Here is a 4,921-nt window from a genome sequence, read left to right as displayed (position 1 = left end):
CTACAACATACATTGTTACCTTATCAAAATCTAATATTGTTAAATACTTTTAGTCTCGGCTGATATAGGACATTAGAATAGTTTAAATCTATTCACGCCTCTTCTGACTATGCTGTTATCGTTGTTGTATATTTTAATTCTGTATATTTTTTAAAAACATAAGAAATTATACTCATTAATTTACATAATTAATGTTTATTTGAACTTATGCTCATACTTGTTACTGTCTTTTCTCTTTATTTACTTCTTGTATTTTAGACCTTTCACTGGGATTATTTTATTTTTTTTCTGAAATGTATTTCCTTCAGTGCAGATCTGCTGGAGGAAAACTCATTTTGTTTGTTTGAACATATCTTTATTGGTTTCTTTATGGGTATTTTAGCTAGATGTAGACTTTTAGATTTAAAAAAAATAATCAAGGCAGTAATTTCACTGCATTCTGACTTCTTTTATTGCTCTTATAAAGTATTACTGTCTGTCAGTTTTTTCTTTTTTTTTTTAAAGATAACACATCTTTTTTCTTTAATCACTTTTGAGACATCCTTTTTTGTCCTTGGTTTTCTGAATTTTAACCATGATGTATCTTGGTGTGGTGTCCTTTTAATTTTTCTGCTTGGGATTCATAGTGCTCCTGGAAGATGTGTTTGTTACCCTTCTATAGTTTAGAAAATTGACACTATCTCATCAAATATTGCTTTTTCCTCACTTTCTCTACTATTTTGAGACTGTGATTTAATGTGAGATTTTCTCACTATGGACATTTTCTGTTACTTTCTATTCTAAACTGTTTTTTTTTCCAGCTATGTCTAGATTTTCAATTAACATAACCAGCCCATTGGACAACATATTAAATCATAAAGACTTTGAAAGTACAAACTGAAGGAAGGTAATAACTTTACTAACTTACAAAACTTTGGCAAAATTATACAGTTTTCATTAATACAATCAAATTATATTTAGTTTTAATTTTTACTCTAGAAATATCATTAAGTATCAAATTAAAACATTGTGGTTCTTAATGGTGGTTTATAGCAAAGCAGATTATCTTATACAAATTAATATGCCTTCAAAATCGTACAGTTTCTCCTTTGAAAGTGAGGTCCTTCAAGCAAGCTGTTGAATGGAGTTTACCTTAGGGCAATAGTGTGTGCATAAGAGGTAACTCTGCTTTGCTCTAGATTGGTCCAAAGCCAGAGAAGATCAATATGTGAAAAGCTTTAAGATTCTACCTCAAGGAGATTGAATATGCAAATACCAATTTCAAAGTACTTTTTCAAAAATTGTTAAATTTTCACATAGATACTGGAACCGTCAAAGAGACACCTGGGGTACCATATGTTGTATCCCAATTTTCATTATCATTTCTCTACAAATGCTACTGCTGCTATGGCTGTCCTTATCTTCACCTTGCTAAAACTGTCAACTCTTCAGTCTTGGCACTTAATTTATGAATTACTCATTCCATTGCTTCTCAGCCTTTATTATCTTTTAAAGATGTGGTACCTGCCATTAGTTCTTCTAGGTAACTGCTAAAATGGATTCATTTCAAAGTCATTATGATTTCTTGAGTCAAAATCATTTTTCTGGGTTTTGAGGATATGGTTTGCATTTGTCTCTCAACTACTGAAACCATATTTATAAATGAAATATTAGTAGATTTAAGTTCCATTATTTTCTCTGCAGGATTAACTACGGCACATTCTTACACATATGCTTTGGTTCTTGCTGCAACAATAAATGAATTCACAATGGAAGGCAGTTCTCTCTCTGTGGTGAGAAGTCTACAGCTGTGCAACTTTCCAGAGGAATTTATATGTCTGTCCAATACATCAACTCCAATGAATTTGAATTCACAGAGTTTGGGAATAACTGCATTGCAGCTGTTGTAACAGTTTCCCATGGGTGTAAAACATGCTTTGAAATCCAGATCCTCATGGTGGTGGTGATCTGTGTGATGGCCAGGCAGTGCTGGGAAAATATGAGGCAAAGAAGCAACACCTGCCCCCACTCCTCCATATCCCCAGCCATCCCAGCTGGCTACCTCTATGCTATGCTTTTTAATCATTTTGTTTTTCCATGCTACATTCTGTATAATTTCTTATGACTTATCCTCCAGTTCACTAATTCTCTTCAATTGTGTTTAATCTGCTGTTGAACCCATTCATGTAATTTAAAATTTTATTTTAGAAATCTATTTTAATATCACTAATAATTTGTGTGTGTGTGTGTGTGTGTGTGTGTGTGTGTGTGTGTGTGTGTGTGTGTGTGTGTGTGTTTTGCAGAGATCCTCAAGTTTGTCATTTGTTTATTCAAAGCTAGTGAGCATAATTACCTTATAGACTCTGGTAATTCTTAAGCCTTCTGAATCTGTGTTATCTGTTGCTTCTGCTGGTTCTTTCTAGTTTCCTTGTATGCCTAGTTATATTTGACTACCTACTGGATGTTTTATTTGAAAATAGAGTAGGAATAATTCGAGGCTTATAATTAATTAAGGAAACTTCACCCAGAAAGGATTTGTCATTGCTTCTGCCAGCCATGGGGATACAACTAGTTTGGGATCAACTTAAGTCAAGTTCAAAGCTTGAGATTCACTAGATGACTAGAAGTAAAGCTCATGTATAATTCCATGTGAGAACCAAACCATTCATGGACCAGCCTCACACTGTAGATCCTTTAAAGTCCCAAATTACAGTGGGGAGAGTTTCTTTTTATATTTCAATAATGTTTATGTTCACAAGGAAAATGTTCTTGGATTGGCACATGTCCTCTGGGCAAAGATATCTTATTTTGGTCTTTTCCTAGTTCCCATATTATTCGTTTCTCTTCAGTTTTTGTAATTCCCTCTTATCTTTCAGATCTTAGTTTTAAAAAAATATTTTGTCTCCAAATTTTTTGTTGTTAGAGTTGGTTTGAAAAGTACAGCCTATTATCACTGGAAAGAAGGAGTCCTCTTGGATATATTTTGAAGATAAAGCTAATAGGATTTTTTGACTGGCTGTAAGAGATATGTAACAAAAAGAGGAGTCGAGGATGATTGAAAGATTTTTGACCTGAGCATTTAAGAGTGGAGAAGCCAATAACAGATGAAAAAGACGAAGAAGATAGCAGGCTGGATGAAGGATCACAAGTTTATTTAAGGGCGTGTTAAGTTTAAGATGCTTAATAGGCATGGAGGTGGAAAAGTTGAGTAGGCAGCTGGATACATAAGGCTGGAATTAAGAGAACAAGTTAAACCTAGACATAGAAAATTTGAAGCCCTCAAGATATAGATATTTTAAACTGAGATTGGTTGAAATCACCAAGGGAGTGGGTACAGATAGAGAAGAGGTCCAAAGACCTAACAGACATTCAGGAAACAGTAATCCTCTTCTTTTCTTCTCCTGAAGCACTACATAAGTATAATTGCCAGACATAAAGATGAGAAGTTTTTCTTTTTTTCCCACTGAAGACTAATTATAATAAATGAGGAAAATTTAGACAGAAGAAATTTGTTAGCATGTCCTGTCACCCTACTTCCATACTATCGTTCCATCCTTCTTTGTTTCCCCATCCCCACTGCACTGCCTACTCTGGGCTTTCAACATTATTTCTTAGCTGTTTACCAAACAGCCTCAGAGCTTGTCTTCCTGCTTCTGCCCACACCTTCTTAAGTTTCCTCTCGACCAGGGCCAGAGCTATCCCTCTTCGACCCAAGAAGGTCCATTCTCGAAGTGACAGTTGCATTTTAATATTATTAACATAATATTTACAAATTTAGATAGACAAGACTATACTAGTGACAAAGATTTAACAAATTAAGGGAATAATGTGAAGTTTTGCCGAGAGTATATGAGTAAAAGTATAGCATATTTGGCAATTATTTTCTGTTCATTGCAAATCACGTGTGGTAATTAGGAAACAGAAATGTAAATAAAAGACAGAAACCTTGTCAATTCTATGCCCATTCACCCTGCTGAGTTTTTGTTCTATACATACATCCATGTCTAGAATAAAAGACCCACATTTTTGTCTCACAGCCAGAGAAAGGGAGAGAATACCAAATCTTTGCTGAGAAGCCCTTAGAAAATAATTTTATCCTTGTCTGCCAGAAATAAGTTGGATGTGGGCCTGTGTGAAGGCAGGGGAGCAAAGTGGGTGAGCTTTCATTTTCCTTGACAATATTGACTTAATTTTGGAGTCTATTTGCTACAATTTATTGGGGCAGAGGAATTATATTCCTTTTCATCACTTTTTTAATTTAAAAGTCCAAAGTCCATGCTCCTACCTCTACCTCACTCTACATTTCATTTCTTTGATCTTTTGGTCCACACAGAAGCTAGGTCAAAATAAAAGGTAGTTATCAAAATAAAATGCTGTTTTTTAATGTGAGCCATTCAGAAGAAGGGTTTATGATCAACACTGATCTTTACTATAACTGAAATGCATTTAGTGCTGACTTTGGGCCAGGCTCTGTGTTGAGCACTATGTAATGATGATTTCATACAAACCTCATCACTACTCTTAGGGGCAGATATTTTTATAATCCCCATTTTAAGGATGAAGCACAGAGGAGTTAGGTGGTTTGTTGAGAGCTAGTAAAGAGGCAGTTGAACTCTAGAGCCCTTGAATCTAACCTTTGCATTGTAAGGCCTAATGGATGGACATGTGCCCACAGTAATACTTCAAGTATAGTGAAATTACCTAATTTTCATACAATGAGAGCCAGAGATGTAAAAACCTAGATCAATATGAGGCATAGAGAGTACATACACACCTTGATTTCAGACTAGACACTAATGTTAGTTTCAATGGACACTCTGGCTTTTTGGGAGTAGGAGCTGGAGCAGAATGGACTTTCCCTGAAAAAGGAGTAGGAGAACTTGAGTGGAATCCTGAGCTGGGGAAGAGGTGGTGTCAAAGAGAGGAGTCTGTGGGGTAAGTC

General features: G+C 35.1%; 1 pseudogene; it reads right to left on the bottom strand.

Annotated features, from left to right (window-relative positions):
• Positions 1-1,358: 1,358 nt before the first annotated feature.
• On the bottom strand, positions 1,359-1,935 carry LOC105298883 (annotated as a pseudogene).
• Between the last annotated feature and the right edge of the window lie 2,986 nt (positions 1,936-4,921).

This window comes from Pteropus vampyrus, unplaced genomic scaffold (genome assembly GCF_000151845.1).
Source record: "Pteropus vampyrus isolate Shadow unplaced genomic scaffold, Pvam_2.0 Scaffold167, whole genome shotgun sequence".
Lineage (NCBI taxonomy): Eukaryota > Metazoa > Chordata > Mammalia > Chiroptera > Pteropodidae > Pteropus > Pteropus vampyrus.
The sequence above is the reverse complement of the archived record's forward strand: the minus strand, read 5'-3'. Positions and strand labels throughout refer to the sequence as shown.